This window comes from Dermacentor albipictus, chromosome 4, assembly GCF_038994185.2.
Source record: "Dermacentor albipictus isolate Rhodes 1998 colony chromosome 4, USDA_Dalb.pri_finalv2, whole genome shotgun sequence".
NCBI lineage: Eukaryota > Metazoa > Arthropoda > Arachnida > Ixodida > Ixodidae > Dermacentor > Dermacentor albipictus.
Genome location: NC_091824.1, coordinates 134,959,422 through 134,978,204, shown reverse-complemented (window position 1 = coordinate 134,978,204; position 18,783 = coordinate 134,959,422). Strand labels below are relative to the sequence as shown.

The 18,783-nt window shown below is 46.5% G+C and overlaps 1 protein-coding gene across 9 annotated transcripts in view; it reads left to right on the top strand.

Annotated features, from left to right (window-relative positions):
* Positions 1–18,783, top strand: part of LOC135898392 (thrombospondin type-1 domain-containing protein 7A-like) — an 818,428-nt gene that overhangs the window by 419,061 nt on the left and 380,584 nt on the right. For 4 of the 9 annotated variants that reach the window (XM_065427295.2, XM_065427297.2, XM_065427296.2 and 1 more), the window contains 2 exons: positions 853–938; positions 2,183–2,205. The exons of 4 other annotated variants lie outside the window; for them this stretch is intronic. The gene's annotated coding sequence lies outside the window, so the exon portion shown is untranslated. The remainder of the gene's footprint in view (positions 1–852; positions 939–2,182; positions 2,206–18,783) is intronic. One more of the 9 variants, XM_065427298.2, reaches the window with a different exon arrangement.

Genomic DNA, 18,783 nt, shown 5'->3' with positions numbered 1-18,783 from the left:
GATGCGACGGAGGCGAGCGCTATCTGGAGGTGTTGCAAGAAACAAGGCGTGCCGCTTTATGACCCTTGAGATTTGCGCGCGCCGGCGCGCGCAAATCTCGGAGGCCATGTGTGCTTCATGAATGGGAGATGCGCTGGAAAAGAAGTTTGTGTTTTGAGTTTCCGCGTAACATAATTAGGTTTTCTCTTATTTTCAAATTACAATCCGACGCTACCATGCCTTTAAATTGTGTGTAAGTCGTACTTTACGATTTTTCTGACGTATTTTACCTTGAAAAATTTAATTAGTTCAGTAACCTTGCACGGCATGGAGGGCCGGCGTTATTAGGTTTTCGTGGTTCGAAGCAAGTGTTGACGAAACGACGGTCGACGATGGACGCGGGCCGCCAACGACGGATTTTTTTGCAACACGGGGTCCCTTAACGCTATTGCGTTAAAAGAAAATAATGTCTGACTGATGGTGAAATCGATCTTCCACCGCAAAGGACAGTGGTCTGGTGCTCTAACAGCTAAGCCACGATCGTTTTTTTCCCCTAATGTCTTGCTTGGAATATTACGCTAACAAACCGACAAAATCGGTAAAGATATTGGTGACACTTGATCAGAGTCGGACACGAATTATTTAATGTCAATCATCATATGGTTGCCAAAATCAATACAGCAAATACGCAGTGACGTTTCTGCATATTGACTCACGATATATGCAACACGTTAGTTAGGTTAGGTTAGGTTACTTGAGACAAAAGGAAAATATTGCATATTGCAGATCCTTCAAACATAGACCACGACCTTGCCGCTCGCTAGGTTTTTCCGTGATAATATTTTGTTTTTTTTTTGCTTGTTCTTTACACAGGGCCTATGTGTCCTGACAACCGTCAAGGGGCATTCCGAGGTACTGACTAGGCAGTCGAGACCACTTCATCTTCACAAAATATTCTGGTTTGTCATTCAGATTTTCGTTACAACGCTACTACTCTTCTCCCAGATTATCTGAGATCCTGTTTTCTTAATATATTTTTTAATAACAGATACAACCTCGCGAGTGCTACCTTTGTCTGAGCAAAGAACAGAGACATCATCACCTTACTCGAGGACCTTCACATGGACCGATTATATTCCGTAGCCAGTTATCACTGTTTATGCACAGTGGTTCAAGGTACGCAGTAAGAAAGCAAGGGCTATATTGGGAATCCCTGACGGACACTTGAACGCCGATGCACAATACTTGACACCTCACCGTTAAAATGACACGCATAGTGCAATTTGCATAGGACATTTTTACACCTTCAGAAATGGCACTACTCACGTTTATATCATAAAATATGGTGAAAATGATTGCATAGGATGAGTGATCAAAGGTCTTTGCAAGGTCAGATTGCAACAGCGCAACCCGATCAGCAAAAGTATCTCAAGCCACGATCTCAAGCCACAATCGCACGCTTGCGTCTCTCGTTCCTAAGGCAGCGACATCTTTGAAACACTCTGGACGTGCTCCACGTGCCACTTCATCATCTTTGCTTGTGACAGCTCGCGTTACCCGTTACGTTGTGACGGGCCCACATTACCTAGTACTTTCCTCGTAACAGTTTACGCTAGCCAATAACTGCGACTTTGTACCGACTTTATGATCGGCCAAGTTAATAATGTCTCAACATTTTTGCGCCGGAGTACTGTGGTGTTCTCACCCGTTCTCACTGTGGTGCTCTCACTCGTCGAATGTATCGCACGTAGTTGCTGACTATGTCGCAATCCGCGCTTCTCCCTTTTATGCTTTTCCATTTTACTCATGTAGAACCCGACAATCGCCATGTCATAAGCTCGAGTCAAACGCCCGGCGTAGATGTGCCTTTGCTGCCACAATATTGTCTTCGACGTAGTCGTCGCCGTGTCGCTATCGTCCCACGCATGTGCGCTCGCGACCCACCCACAACTACTCGATTTACACAAACACGTTGGTTCATCTAGTAACGGACTGCAGAACCCCAAACAATGCTGGATAGTCAGGTATCTGCAAAGTTTTCGCGTAACATCTATTCAAACAGTGCATGCGATCTTCATAATTCTTTTATGCTGAACAGTGTTGGTAGTGGCGGCGGTGCACAAATTAAGAGTTTTGCAAAACAGTTCCTAACTCATTTCGTTTGTCTCAAGTTTGCATAATAGGATCCTTATTTCTTTTGCAGAACAGTATGTGCATCATCATACGGTGAGTTGAAAAGACGTGACCTGATTGAAGCGTCTGAATTCTGTGTGGCTGTATTTGACTGTTTGCCGGGGTATAGCCGCTCGTGCGTGAACGTTGGCAAATCAGCGCTGTGCTGATTTTATGCCTTTCGTGCCAAGGAAATTCGCTAGCTAGACCATAGAAGTGCCGAGTTACAACACACGGGGATCCGCCTAAGTTTTTCACAATGAATTCGCTTAGTTTTTCTTTCTTACTGTTTTCTTTCTAGCTCTGCGTTCTTGCATTTAACTTAAAATGGTTTTAGTCCATCCGTGATTCTTCTATTGTGTGCTTGGAAGTGCTTTGATATGGTACACGCGTAATTTCTGATTAACTTGACAGCGCGTAGACGGTACTTCTGCGTCGCTGCTCGGCGCGAACAGCCCAGACGTCGACAAAAGGATGCCAGTCTGCTTATTTTAATCTTTTTATCAGGATGGCCGAAGCCCCAATCCAAGCTGATTCAGGAGTTCACCAACGAGTCCAACGTTATACGTTACGTTAGAGCTGTCAGCCAATTTTTTTTCTCCTGTCGTATTTTTTCCCGGCATCTAGGTTCCTCCGAACGTGTTGCAACTGTTTCCCAGCTTTGAACGAAAGCTCCCTTTGTTTTATTTTCTCTTCTAACGTAGCAGTCTGAACCTAAAAGGTAGACTCTGAAATTGAGGATAATGCTTGCTCTACGAACGGTAGCGGGGATTATAAATTGCTGTGGGAGGACCATCGACGCGACGAGCAATTTGAGCTTTCCTTGCTATTCTGATCTCTTTACCTTATTACTTGAAGTTTGTTTAGTGTAATCAATTTCCGTATTTTTCTTTTTGTGAAGAAATTCTAATAAATGAATGAACCTTAGTTTTCCGAAAGCTTGTATCATCCATTGCTTCCTCCTCTGTGGCATTTGACTGAGCCGCCACGTACTGCGGCCTTCTACCATGAATGTTTCTATTTATACGAGAATATCAGCGCGTACTTGTTTGCTTTTGTGCAGGCATGCGTGTGACAGTTGCACGAAAATGTTATGAAGAATTGAGCAGTCCACTTACGTGGACAAACATAAGCACATGTTAGCGCACAAGCTGCACCTCAATTTCGATTCATAAATGTGTTTCATAGAAAACAAAACGATATTCTACAAAGAGTGGTCAGAAATGTCATTCACATTTAATGTCGTTTCGCATATCTGTTCTACTAAGAAAGAGCAATATCTTTGCAAATGTTTTCCCTTTCCTAATTGGAACATATATGTTTAAGAAATCTCTTGAGCGCTGGCTTTTTCTTCGGGCGAGCTACTTGCCACCGTTATTCTATGTCAATTTTAATATCAGTCCAGATAAGTTCTACCAGCCCGAGGGAACATATCTGCTAAAATGTTCCAATTACTTAGCGTAACTCACGGGAAACGACATTAAAAGTGTGCGCTTGACCACTGCCAAAATGATGCTGTAAGTACTTCTACTAGGAGGGTCGAATTAGTAATTTACTAGCACGTTTATATACAGTACTATAAGATTGCAGTTTTGCATAGGAGGGTAATGTTTATTATTCAGTACACGCATTGTACAAGGAGCCTAAATGCAACCTGTCAAAAGTGAGCTTAACTTGTCACCACGTCTGCATCACTCGTATGCTATTTTTTATGGTGCCGAAATTCCACGCTAACATGTTGGGCAAGAATCATGTCATCTGAAACAAAATATTCTCATCTATTGTACACCTCTTATAACAACAAATAAGGGCAGAAATTAATTGCTTAAATTAATTATGAGCAGAGTCATCAAACACAGCATCATTCCGGAAGCAGCCACCCTTATGCTGCCATTCAAGTTTAGAATTGAGACGCCGCTGTCTTCGTGTGCACGGTGCCTCAAAAGAATCGTAAGGACTTCACGCACCAAAGTGAGTCATTAATTAGCGCTACCTTCGTGACACGTCACCTTAAGCCTAGGCTTACTTCGGACACGTCGCGCCGCCGTCTTAATCACTAGGAAAAATAAGAGAGCCCTGCGTGCCGCACCGAGGGTTACGCGCGCTGTGAGTTCCAAACACAACACACCCGTGGCAGCGTCCCTGCAATCTCCCGTTCCGATTGCGCCTACGCCAACACACGGCCACTGCCTTGCGCCCTTCAATGCGAGTGATAGACAAAGAGGATGCAGAAAACCGTCAGCTCCCGCGGGCGTGCGCGCAGGAGACGGGCGCACGGCACCGGCCGATAGCGCTGCTCCGAAGCGTCCCAAAAACGAAGCTGGCAGAAAAGAGAAAGAGCGAATCAGGGAAAAAAAGGAAGGAGGTTGGGGGAACTCGTTCTTCCCCTACTCCCTCTCTCTTCCTTCTGCCAGTCCTGCGTCCTCCTTTCCACGTCTCCCCAGAGTCCCGCGTGGCGGCTCCCATCAGGGGTGGCACGGCGCTTTACGGATACAGCGCCGCACGCCTCCGCGTGCGCCTAGAGCCCGCCGTCGCCGCCGCCGCTCGATGCTGTTCTGGCGCGAGTCCTCATCGCGCTGCGGCCGCCACACGGGACGCCGACTCCCGTCGCGCGCGCATCGACGTCGCGCTGCTCGCCGCACGCCGGAGACCGCGCGCTCGCCGCCGACTGATCCTTCTCCTTTCCAAAGCTCTCTAACGGCTTCTGCAGCCACGTGCTGCGGAAGCGCGACTGGACAGCGACTCTCCGGGAACTGCGCGCCGTAATCAAACGCTCGCATCGAACGAATTCTTCGGCGCATGCCAACTCTCGCGCCGACGAGTCCGGGGAAGAAAGCGCCTCCAAGTTGGGACACGTTTGCCCCGTGACAGCCTCGCCGCCTGTGAAGAGCGTCGCATTTCGAACTCGGGTATTCGAGGGAACAGGAAAGCGAAAACGTACCCGACTTTGTTGCACATCATTCGTGCACTGCACGAGCAGGTTCGGAGCGTTTCTTGACCAGCTGTTCCAATTTCCCGTCTGACGTCTCTCGGTACTTCTGCAGAAAAGTGTTGCGTCTGCAAGCGCGTGACAATCGAACCGAATCACTTGCCAGTGGTGCTGGTGGAGCGAAAGACGCTCTTCCCAGTTTGTAAAGAGAGAAAGTTGGCCGCGTGGATAAGGATAATCGCTTCGCACGTTTGCCGCCCTTTCACTGTGCGGAAGTGCACGCCGTGCCGCTTTGAAGACTGAACGGTGTCGCCAACGTGGATGGCTCGTCTTGGTCTCGCCGTGCCGTTACCGGTGCCTTGAACGCTGGAGTTGCCACCAGTGTCTGAAGGTATTGTAAGAACGAGAATTTGCACTTGTATTGCGATAAATGCTTGCTCTTCCTTTGGCCGCAGGGGACTGGTACCGGTGAAAGGAGTATGACGGAGCATTTCTTATGCAAACATTTCGGTAGTGAAAGCAGCACTTTTCTTCATCTTGCTCTTAGAATGTATATAGCTGAATACTAAAGCAACCGATAACAAATACCTAAAAGATTGCTATTCTTCACACAATCCAGATCGACACTTATTTCTTCCCAACCATGTCTTAAAACGTGGTATATTGCCTGTCGTCGTGCGGTATTTAAGTCGTAGTGTGTCATCGGGTCATTTAAGCACCAGACTTGATCTTTACCATTCCGAACGCAATTATATGTCTGCTGAGCTGGCTAAAATTTTCTAAAGCACCGGTTGAGATGCACCAACCATTGTTCAATAGAAGTATAGATTAGTAGGCTATTGGAAGAGCAGGTACGACAATGATGTAGAAGCAACTTTATCGGTTTTGATTTGTATTGGCTTGCAAACTTTTTCTAACTTCACCCATCCAGTATATGCTGTCCTATACCGAGGTGACATGAACAAATAGTGGCTAGCCCTAAAACAATTATTCGAGCACACTGACATCGATTTCATTTGTAGCATTATGCAGCAATCAGGCCTGTAGCTTTATTTTGTAGATATTGTTTTCAGTAACTATTGACACGTAAGACGTGAATAAAGAGTCAACTCGTTTAATTGACGTATAGACTAAGGCTGATATGCATAGGCCTATAGACTAGGAGAAATCGCATGTAACCATGTTAGCACCTTCTGTCGACGACCAGTTGATAAATAACTTTCAATGTCACTTTCTTCTGTCTTCGGGATACATTGAGGAAACACTCAAACACCTAACTGTAATAGCTGTCTGGTCCGTATTCACTGACACATTCTTACGTGAGAAATTCAAGAGACCAAATACCAAAACGAAAATTCATGAAGCGCATTCTTCATAATACTGGTAGCATTCGCTAACACAGACGCAAAAAAACGTTTCCGTTGCATCTAAACCGGGGTTTTCGTACTGTAGAGAAGAGGAGCGCGAGACTGCAAGAGGGGGAACTGTTCGTATGAAACAACGCAGTATATTCGAAACGTTACGTAATTTATTTATCATTAAGGAAAAACTCCATGTGCTCCATTATTCTCATATCTAATGATCCTGTGTGAGCGCATGGGAAGTTCATATAAAAACCCTTATTTTTCCATATATAATCTGGGAGATATGGGGTACATGGATTTTTTCCACAGGTGTGTGATTATTTCCGAAACGTTTGCCACGGGTGTTAACAAATGTTACGTTGAAAACAGCGACGTCCGAATGGTAGTGGATTTGTACCAAATACTATGTGCATCTAGACTAGCTAAACGTTCTTTCCAAATCTCCAAAGAATAAATTGTATTCTGGGTTTTTACTTGCCAAACTAACGATATGATTACGAGGCACGCCGTGGTAAGGAACTCTGGATTAAGTTAGACCAGCTGGGGTTTTTTAACGCGCACCCATTGCCTGGTGCACGGGTGCTATTGAATTTCACCCTGCATCGAAATACGGCGACCGCGGTAGGGATTCCATCCCGCGAACTCGGGCTTAGCAATGCAGTGCGAAAGTCACTTCGCCATCACGGCGTTTCGTTCCAGATCTATGTTATTGGTAGTCTGGCATACGATTGGGGCCTATTAGCGGATAAATTCAAATATGAAGATGATAGTCACCTTTCCAAAATTTTTACGCACATAATCGGTGGAACCACTCACTTCGATCAGTAGGGCCACATAATTACTTCACTTCTCACTTTACATATTTTCATATTTTTAAAAAGCACACAGTGTTTACCAAATAGAGTTCTGAAAATTTTGTAGAATAGTTTCATCAGCGTTAAACTACCCCTTTCCACCGCTTCGTGGCTTTTGCATAATAGTTCTTCTGTCGTTTTTTTTTTTTCTCTTGGGAAATTGAGGGTTGGCTTTACCATCACTGTCTCAATTAAGCACAGTTCTCTGATCTACCAATTATTTTCTCGATAACAAGTTTCAGTTAATGACTTCAAAAGCGCAGTCTGCGAATCTAACATAGGTTCTTCATGCATAGGTTTGTCATTTCAAGCGCCCTATAAAGCAGATTTGTAGTAAATGCCTCACAGCAACTCCAGCGTACCAGACATTGCACTTTTACTTTCCCTAGGGTGCCTTCACCCTAATTGTTGGGGACTCCAGTGGGAAGGCACAATGCACCATACATTATTCTGCTGAATGATCCCAATGGAGCCTGTGCTCAAGCCTCGTATACGTAGATGCTAAGCACTTTTCTTTCTTACATGTTCTCTCAATGAGCGCTAAAGAATTTATCACAAAAAACGGTTTCATTCATGTTTTCCACTGCAATCTTTGCGCGAGGTTTTAATTAACCACTTAAACTACGGGAGAGAGAAGAGACATTATTATAAAAAAGGCAGAGAGGTGGGCGTGAACTAGTAAGTCCTGACCTCTACACAGGGGAAGGTGGAAAGAGGACAGAAAATAATGGTGAGAGATGACGAAATAGAGAAGGGACGTGTATGTTGAATAACCTACAACTAAGTCCTGAAATGTTACCATAGGGAGGCCGAGCTCTTGGCTCATTTTCTCTTTTAGCCTCGCTATTCTGCAAGTCTACTTTGCTGCTTGTGTTGTTAAAAGTTCTGTCTATCTCTTTTTTTTAAACAGCGATTGCGAAATCACGACATCTGGGGTGAATGTTGAACCATTTTCATAAAGAATAAGCAAAAACAATACAAGCCGGTAATACGTGTTTCATTAAACGTGGGTGAACAAGAGAAGCCTCAGCCTGGAACAAACATTTCGACGAGGAGATTTGTCTACGCCAAGGCAACGGATGCTTTGCTTGGCTGTGCTTACTATATAGTTCACTGTATTCCTAAGGGTGACACGTAGTAGCTGCCATGAAAAATAAAGGGAGGTCACAGAAACTCCAGATGCTCAAAATGACTTGATTAGGTGTGATTGAGAGTGGGGTGTGGTGTGCGCTGCAGGTTCGTCTAAAAATATGAAGTAACGAATAGAGAAAAGAAAGAAAGAAAGAAGCGGGAAATAACAGTTATGTGTAAAGGGGCGCTGCAAGTGCACCGGGTTTAGTTTGTTAGCTTCCCAGCAAGACGAGAGCCTGAAGGATATGACGACTAGTATGGACTTGAACATGTATTTACTCACGCGAAAATGGGCTGTCACTTCTCGAGTTCGCGCTTATTTGGCTTCAGCATGCTCGTTAAGTGTTGTTATAGTGGACATTGTAACCGCCCACGCACGATGTGCTTTATTATACACACACAGAGAGAGAGAGAGAGAAAGGCAAAGGAAAGACAGGGAGGTTAACCAGAGATTATCTCCGGTTGGGTACCCTGTTCTGGGGGAAGGGAAAGGGGATGCAATAGGTGAGAAAGAAAGAAAGAAGGATAAAAAAAGGAAAAAAAAAAACCTAAGCACACACACGCACGTACACACGAACTATTTCTGTGGGCACTGTCACGCAACCCGCAAAGGCATTCCTAGTCTTACGCAGTGTCACCGTACAGTCCTGCGTCACACAGTGTACTGTCACAATTTGTCAGAAAGTCCCGTGTCTTTCAAGTATCGCAGCAGCGCCTTCATAGCGGATCGCGCTGATGTTCGCGTAGGCCAGGTTCCAAGGATCTTGTCTTCTGTCATTGGGCGCTTGTCCAGTTTGTCTAAGGTGGCTGAGAGGACAGTTCTTTGTAGGTTAAAACGAGAGCACTGACAAAGAAGATGCTCGATCGTTTCGTTGCACCCGCAGAAGTCACACAGTGGGCTGTTGGCCATTCCGATAAGGAAAGAGTAGGCATTTGAAAATGCTACTCCAAGCCATAGACGGATAAGAAGGGTGCAGTCACGTCGTGGAAGCTCGGACGGAATATGGAGCCGTAAATTAGGGTCCAGAGTATGGAGGCGTGCACTTGTGAAATCGGATGAATTCCACTGGGCTAATGTCAGTTCACGCGCAAGTGTGGCAAGTTTTTTCGCTGCGTCGGCTCTCGAAAGAGGAATGGCAACGCAGTTGACGCCGTCATGGGCAGATCGGGCAGCTGCGTCTGCTCGATCATTGCCATGTATGCCACAGTGACTAGGCAACCACTGATATATTATATCGTGTCCTTCGTCAACTAGTCGATGGTGGACTTCTCTGATCTCTGCGGCGAGCTGCTCATGTGATCCATGGCGCAGTGCTGAGAGTACACTCTGTAGGGCTGCCTTGGAATCACAGAAGATTGACCATGCCTGGGATGGTTCCTCCTTAATAAAATGAAGAGCCGCACGCAGGGCTACGAGTTCAGCAGCTGTCGTTGATGATACATGTGACGTCTTTAGCTGTATCTTGACGGATCTTCTTGGTATCAGCACAGCGGCAGCTGCGCTTGCAGATGTAACTGAACCGTCGATGTAAACGTGTACGCGGCCACTGTGCACCTCATGTAAATGTTCTAACGTGGCCTGCTTAAGGGCAAACGAGGACATGTTGGCTTTCTTCATGATTCCTGGGATGGTGAGGCGTATGTCAGGTCTGTGCAGGCACCATAAAGGTAAGGATGGTCTTGCTGCAGGCATGTAGTTCGATGGCAATGCGGGGCGATTGGCATCAATTAAACGACTGAAAGTTGTGTGTGGCCTTTCTATGGGTAGAGCGGCAAGATGGTGAGAAGGTAATCGGGCAACGTGCCGAATATGCGCCTTGAGAGCGTCGGTTGCCAAGTACGTTGATATTGGGTGATCTCGAGCTATGGCGATCGTTGCCGCTGTAGACGCACACCTCGGAAGACCGAGACACGTCCTTAGGGCCTGAGCTTGTAGTCCCTGGAGTACACGCAGGTTTGTTTTGCAGGTGTTGCCAATCACAGGGAGGCTGTATGTTGCGAAGCCGAGGAACAAGGCGTTATACAGCTGCAGCATTGACCGCACCGAAGTGCCCCATGACTTTCCGCCGAGAAATTTCAGGAGATGTATTATTGTCAATAATCTCTTCTTCAGGTATGAAACATGCGGGCTCCATGATAGGTCTCGGTCAATAATTACCCCTAAAAAGCGGTGTTTTCGTGCAATTGCTACTGCTTGCCCATTGACCTTTACACTGTAACGCTTCATTTCCTTCCGAGTGAATGTAACAAGGCAGCATTTCTCTGAAGACAGCTCTAAGTTCTGTTTTCGCAAATACAGAGATGTTATCGTACCTGCCTTTTGCAGCCGTGCTCGTACCTGCAGCCGTGTTACGGCAGACGCCCAAATGCAGATATTGTCGGCATATATTGATACCTGAACTGTGTTGGGCAAGGATCGGACTAGGCCAACGAGCACTAGGTTGAAAAGCGTCGGGCTTAACACTCCGCCTTGTGGTACTCCACGGCACGTTTGGTGTTGAGTCGTGGCGCCATCCTCGGTCATCACGAAGAAATGCCTGTCGGTCAGATAACTGCACAGCCACTGAAAAGTGCGGCCACCGATTCCGGCTTCAGTAAGAGCATTTATAATGGCATAATGTGCTATATTATCATAGGCGCCTTTTATGTCTAGGAATAATGCAGCAGTGAGTCGTTTCCGGCGTTTTTGATGCTGAACGAATGTAACCAAATCGATGACATTATCTATGGATGAGCGCCCACGCCGGAAGCCAGCCATAGCATCTGGGTACACGTTGTAACTTTCCAGGTACCATTCCAGGCGAGTCAAAATCATTCGTTCCATTATTTTCCCTATGCAGCTGGCCAGAGCGATGGGGCGGTACGATGACAAGTTTAACGGTGATTTGCCAGGTTTGAGAAGTGGAACCAAGCGGCTGCATTTCCAGTCACGTGGAACCAAACCGTTGCGCCAAGACTCGTTGTAATGGTTTAGTAGCATGAGTCGTGCTGTCTGCCCAAGATTGGCGAGCGCCGCAGGTAACCCCGTCCGGGCCAGGTGACGAAGAGCGCCTGCAAGTCGCCAGTGCCGCTTCAAGCTCCTCCAGCGAAAAAATTACATCCATGTGGGAATCCCGTGGCACAGGAGTAGCACATGGTGTAATTGCGCGTTGGAACTGCAAGCTGGAAAGTCTTGAGCAAAATTCTTCAGCAATGTCAATTTCGCTGCGACCTTGGTGCAAAGCGAGGGCTTTGAAAGGGACACGCTGTTGTGGTGATACGCGAAGCCCACGCACGGTTCTCCATATTTGAGATAATCGCTGACGTGGATCCAAGGACTCACAGAAACGTTTCCATCTTTGAGATTGTAGTGCATCGATGCGACGTTGAATCGTCTTTTGCATCCGCCTTGCCTCTCGGAGATCATGGATGGATTTAATTCTCCTGTATCTTCGTTCAGCCCGCCGGCGAATTGCTCGTAGTCGCTGCAGTTCTGCTTCAAATTCTGCATATTTCGGGAAAGGCTGGAAACTACGCGTAGCCTCTTGCATGGCTTTTTGAATTTCGTGTTCCGGACTTGAAGGGTTCCCTTGCTGACATACTCCCTCCATGTGCGACCGAAACGCCGACCAGTCAATTCGCCGGAGCGTCATGGAGGAGTATTTCGATAGTCCCTTGATCTTCAGGTACGTCGGAATATGGTCGCTTCCATGTGTTTCAATGTCTGTAAACCATTGCACGTTTCTTTCAAGAAGCCGAGAAACCAGGGTCAAGTCTAGGCAGCTGCTGTAGGTAGGCCCGCGTAAATATGTCGGACTACCATCGTTGAGGCAGTAAAGGTCGTGCTGTGTGGCAAAGGATGCTATTCGCCTTCCCCTGGAGTCCATCTTCAGGCTCCCCCAAAGCGGATGGTGAGCATTAAAATCTCCTGTGAGAATCGTAGGGCCGGGTGTCGCTGATAGCACGTCGTGTAGTCGTTTAGAGTCGAAGCCACTTGAAGGAGCAATGTACACAGCAACGAGTGTGAACGTAAGCTTATTCGATTTCACGGTTAAACAAACGTACTGGTTGTCGTCGTGAGGCGGAACTGGGTGCAACACGTAAGTCAGATCACTTCTAATATATACAATTACCTTGCTTACATCACCACAGGTAGAGGACATGAATGCCTCATAGCCAGAAATACGTATAACATTCTGCACGTTCGGTTCGCAAATTACAAGGATGGGAAAACGGTTTTCGAAGACAAAATGTCTAAAATCTGAAATTCTTGATTTGAGACCACGGGCATTCCACTGCAGTAAAGATGCTTTCTTGACTTCCTTGTGGAAGGGCAGCGAGGGGCGGGCCATGGTGCTATGCGATGCTTTCAAGTACTGGAGTCAGCGCGTCCAATACTTGCAGTGCGCTACGAGCAGCTGGAGTGTCCATGTTCGTCAGTAGCAGACGCATGCCATTCGTGAGCAATTTGAGCATGGCAATCACTTGTGAGTCCTTGTCTTGCATTTGGTCAACTGTAGTGACATTTGACTGTAAATGGCGAGTAATTTGCTGTGGCTCTGGCGCGTGGCATGTTCTCGGCAGTGCCGGCCACGCATCACTTGATGAAGCATGGCCACTTCTTTCGTTGACATTCGTGCTCTTACTCGAGATAGATGGAACAGCAGGTGGCGTTGCCGGACGAGACATTTCCCTTGAACCGGAAGAGGGTTTCATGGACTTTCGTTTCCGGGAGCGATGTCGCCTTATCGCTTCAGAAGCATCTCTGTGTGACGATCCGTCTCTGGCCATTTTTCTCAAGATTTTCTGCTCTTTCTTTAGGCGTGGACAGTCTTTTGAGGACGCAGCGTGCGATCCTTGACAATTTGGGCACTTGAGCTCTGTTGCACGGCAAGTGTCGGTGTCGTGATGTTCGGAACATCGTGGGCATATCGTTGTATTTCGGCAGACAGCACTCACGTGTCCAATTCTTTGACACCTTCTGCACTGAAGTGGTTTTGGTACGAAAGGTCGTACCACATGACGAAAGTGGCCGACCTTTACATGTGATGGTAGGCAGTCACCTTTAAACACGAGCCTTACACAGGTCGACTTGCCAAGGCGCCGAGCTTGTAGTAAGGCAACACCATCTGTCGCAGGTTTGATTAAAATTGGCAGGTCGCTGTCGTTAATGGATGTGTCAATGTCATAAACAACACCGGCCGTTGTTTCGTTGTCTTGCGGAATGAGGTAGTGGACATTAATGTTGCCCAGGAGCTTGACTACCATCAAAGCATTGATTGCGCTTCGGTTGTGGATGTCAATAGCCAGGATGTTCTTTCGAGTATTAATTCTGATATCTTTGATTTCTCCTGGGACAAGAGCCTCCAGAGAAACGGAAATCGCTTGTCGATTAAGGCGGTTGAGGTTGTCGGCGGGTGCGTCCGGCACAAAAAGAATTGTGTGCGCCGATGGCCTGCGCTGTGGAATGACGGTAGACTTACTTGACGAAGACCGTCCGCTGATGTTTCTTCTCTTGGCCTTCCGGTGTACCACTCTTTCGAAGCCTTCGTCATCTGAGGCGTCATCGCTTGAGTAGGAGTACAGCGCAGTGTCCTCGCTGTCAGCTTGACTCGGTGGGCAATTTCTCTTCCTCGGGCCGGTACCTGACGAAGCAGTCACGTCGCGTCGGCATTCTGCCGACTCCACTTCCATTGCCGTGGCAATGAGAGCGGCGTCTCCCAGTAAAACACGGGAAAAAGCCGAAAATACTGCAGCGCGAAGGAATAGTGGTCTCTACCATTATACACAGCATGACCAACGACCGCTAGAAGCTGGCGCGTATGGAACCGCAGCACTCATACGCAGCTTTTTTTTTCTATTTCTACTTGCTGGCGTTCATGTCGACCTCGAAACAAGCGACGTCGTGAATGCAGTCGCTCTCACTTAAAAAATAAATAAAACGTGCCAGACGTCCTTACTGATGCTCCGCAATTTCTTCTTTCAACGTTTTCTCCACTATTGAAGTTGATGAAGCTGTAGGTGAGTCCTAATTTCGCTATACAATTAAACGTTCGCTTTATGTCAAGATGTGTTACTGAAAGCGCTGTTGTGACGTCTTTGCCAACAACGCACAACATTTCCTATACTCGAGTGCTTTACAAAGGTCAGGCACGTGCGCGTGTGTGTGTCTTTGTGTGTGCGTGCGTATGTGTGTTTGAAGCAGCGACGAAAAGGATGTTCTTAAATGTAAAGAAAGGATGGACATGCAGGTGAAATGCGAATGTGGGGGAAATCGATACAAGAGAACAGGCCTAGCGGCTAACGGAAAATGTGACAGTTTCGCCCGAAGCGTGAAGCATTGATATTTATGGTAAGGTTTAGCGCTGCGCCTGAACATTTCGGTTTGGGGCTTCTACCCTGGGATTCAACCGCAGAGATGTTTGCTCCGCACTCCAGGAATATCTTATGGATTCCAACCGAACGCCCCGTTATATTTGTATATTTTCCCCTTTTGTGCGCTTTTCGAGTAATGTTTATTGATTAATCCTGCTAGATATTGCTTTCATCTTAAATGTAATTCAACATTTCAACATCACTTACTATACAGAAGTCCTTAAAGCTTACTTGTGGTTTTAACATGAAATAATCCGCCTATTTCTTGGCCAATATCCCATAGCGAATATGACCAATGGGTTTTAGCATACGAGGATAACGGGCAACAACAACGACTCCTCAAACGCTGTTCCAACTATGCGCAGGTGCGACATATTGGTACTACATAGCACGTAAGGTATCCTCTACTGGATAGAAGGAACTGCGCTCTGACAGCTGCGAAACCTTTCTTGCCGGGTGGGCAAATTATTAAGGATGTTTTATTCTGCCTGATGTGGCTATAGCGTTCGTGGTTAGAGTATGTGGATTCTGTGCTATAGGTATTTTGTTCCAATGCAGCCGTCGGACAATTTCATTTCGAACGATTTATTGACGTTTGGGCCGGGCTGCGGCTTTCATCAGTTTATGAAGGCCGAACCGCCTGGCCGAAACGTCAATAAATCGCCTAATGCACGCGTCTACTGCTCTGTGAATATTTGCCTGGATACAGGAACTCTTTCTTTTTCTCCAGTATTGAAGTTAATTAAACTGTAAGTGAGTCCTAATTTTGCTCAACAATGAAATTATATATGTATATATATATCAATCTACACTGAATAAGAAAGGGTGAACAGAACAGAAGGCATAGCCCACTTAATCCGTGTTTGCTGGCAATTTACATTGGAATTCACAGCCCTAATGTCCGCAAACTTTCATCATATACTTCCTTGCCTTGAGCTATACGACATATACTATGGCGCATAGATTAATGCTGCCTGTGCCTCTCATGCAATAAAGACACGTATAACTTTTCTTGGAGACATTGGCCTTGATGACATTAGTTTGGGGGTGTGTTGTTGTTGTGCACGTTGAATATCTGTGATGTGCACTTTTCATATAACTTTTCGTTTTTTCTCATACTCATATTGAGTAGTGTACCTAGCATACTCCTTCAGGATTTATTAAAAGGCCTGCTCTTTGTTCTTAGAACTGCGCGAGGGGAACACCAAAATGAACGATGAAAGCCTGCTCATATTAATGTTTTGCGCTAGAAAAAGCTGATAGCGAAAAGTGAACTCAACTGGCGGTTTAAGATCTACTGCCACTCCCCCCTCAACTAATAACAACTAAACAAGAAAGGAAAACAAACAAACAATGAAAGCGTTAAAAGTGACACTTTGGCTAAACCTTGAAACGATCTTTCGCGAGAGAACGCGTCGCGGACACTCTGGTCAATGCACATACCGAAAAAAAAACAGGAAAATACAGAAAGAAAGAAGAATGAAGGAAGACGAACGATGGAAGTTGTTGTATTAAAAAAAAAACTAGTAATGGAGCAAGGTTTTAGGAATCGAAACTATATTTTCTGTGAGCTCACGCCTGGGGGACGTTTTCCTTTATTGGACCAGAAGCGGCAGTGACTGCAACACAAGGCGTATATATGGCCCTGTGCACATCCGGCCTCGGGATCATTACTTTTTGTTGCCGGCAAATCCGGGCACGTGGAAAATTGCCGCCGCTTCGCAGAGGCACGATGGAAACTAGGAAAGGGGGTGCTCGACCAGTAAGCGGGGAAAAAGGAAGGGACGTATTGGGAAGAGCCGAGTGGAAGGAGGGAACGCGGGAAGGTGGATCGTGTTTCGTATTGGCTTTTGAAGAGCGTAAGCTCGATATTTTGCTGCGTACGTGGTGTTCGACCCTCCTCTAGCTTTAGGGTAGGAAGGCGTAATTCTCCGCGTCCGCGGTAGCTAGATGCCAACTGGATTATTTACAATTGGATGTACAGGGCGGCTGGTTTAAGCGCCACTTGGAAGGTTGACTCAGAGGAGTTCCCCCTTGATAGAACCCAAACTGCTCCCTCTTTGGAAATAAAAGAGTGGTTGGTCTGGGAATCACTTGGGAAACGGCACTGTTCGGCACGGCATTGGGATGCGGCTCTCATTTTATTGCGTCGTCTCTTACGCCGTCGTAAAAGCAGTCGTACGGAGCGGCAGAGAGAATTCTTGCACGACACTCGGATGGGCTTTGCTAGGGCGCTATCGGTGAACACTGGTTCCTGTTCCGCTTCCGGTGTGATCGTAATGCCGTATATGATGGGCGCGGATGAGCAGCGAATAGCAAGAAAGGCCCGAACCCAAAAGTGGCCGGAAGTCACGCCAGCCTCATATCACCGGTGCAGATGAAGAACACTACCCCGTCGTTTGTTTTCGATTCTGCGACGGTAACAATGGCAGTGCGCGCGAAGCAATTTTGCGAGTTGTCGGCACTTTCGCTGTATCAGCTTTTGACTTAGCAGGAAACCTTAAACGCGGAGCTGCGCATTTGATGCGTTTCTGATTTTGTTTGTCCGTCTCATCTTGGAGCTGCAGCCAAAATGATGATTCATACAAAAGTGGAGAAGCAGAGAAGATCGGGCATTTCTTTATGTTTTCTGCCTGGCGCACCGACACTCCTTATACCTTTATCGAGAGTAGACGCTGCAAAAGAGCTTCGCAGTCTCGCTCGTACCATCACGTTAAGTTACTGGCATACATCACAGAACTCTGTGTCGTTTATACAGCCTCAACCCATCACTGAACCTTAAATTACGAGCAAACCTTTCACGACGTGACGCAACACTGCTGTGTCGGCTGTGGTTAGGGGTAGCGTTCACTAACTCCTACAGCAATCGTATTGGAATGGCGGACTCACCAATGTGCGCCAAGTGCGAGTGTGAAGAGACCATCGGTCATCTTCTGTGCCACTGTTCTCGCTTTGATAACCAACGTCAGAGTCTCCAGTGTGCCTTGAATAGACTGGATGACAGGCCATTCACAGAAGCAAATATCTTGGGAGCCTGGCATCACAGTTCATTATTCCAGAAAGCAGTTCGAGTGCTTCTTCACTACTTGAAGGCAACAGACTTGAGTGCCGGACTATAGACATCGTACACCTAACTTAGTGCATGTGAAAGTGCGGTATAGACTCATGTTCTCTCTTTCTCTTTCACTCCCCATTCTCCTCCCCACATGTAGGGTAGCAAACTGGACTCAGTCTGGTTAAGCTCCCTGCCTTTCCTTCTTCCCTTCTCTCTCTCTCTCTCTGCGGATTCGCACGTGACTTTCATGAAATGAAAGAATCTTTCATTATTACTTCGACTGTGAACCTATGTGTGATGCGGCTGCGGTGCCGAGATAATATGAAATCCGAATAATCTTGGTTGGCAGCCGAAAGTCCGAGTTACAAAGACGCATTTTTGCCCTGAGCGCAAGAAAACACACAAGAAGGTAATATCTGAGATGTCACGTCCTGTTGAAGCCAGCAGAAGCTTGATGTGGGCGAGTTGGTTTTGCATACTTGATGAAAAGAGCGCTACGTGTACGACGGACGAAACCACGGCGCTTTACTTCGCGTTGCCGACACAAGGAGGAACAACGCATCTGCCGCAAAGGGGAAAAAATCTGCAATTAGCGGCAGCGCAAGATTAGATATGTAGGCCTTGTACGTGTAGTCTATGCATATGTTTCCAACATGTGTTCGATAAAAGAAATGTTCTTTATCATCATTTCCCATGTGCCTTTTCTGGCGCACATTTTGAACAACTTGCGTCGATAATGCAATCTATTACGACGCTTTTTAAAGGGCACCGTAAACGTTCTAGTGTAATATGAATAGTCGTTAGCTTTCAAGTTACAAAGTCAATGTTCACAACGAGCGGCGCAAATTTGCTGTTACCGGCAGGGGACGTGCAGTTTTTAACAAATAAAACAACCACATTTGGTCGCATTCACTGTTTTAATCAGGCGAAATTCCTGCGCTAATT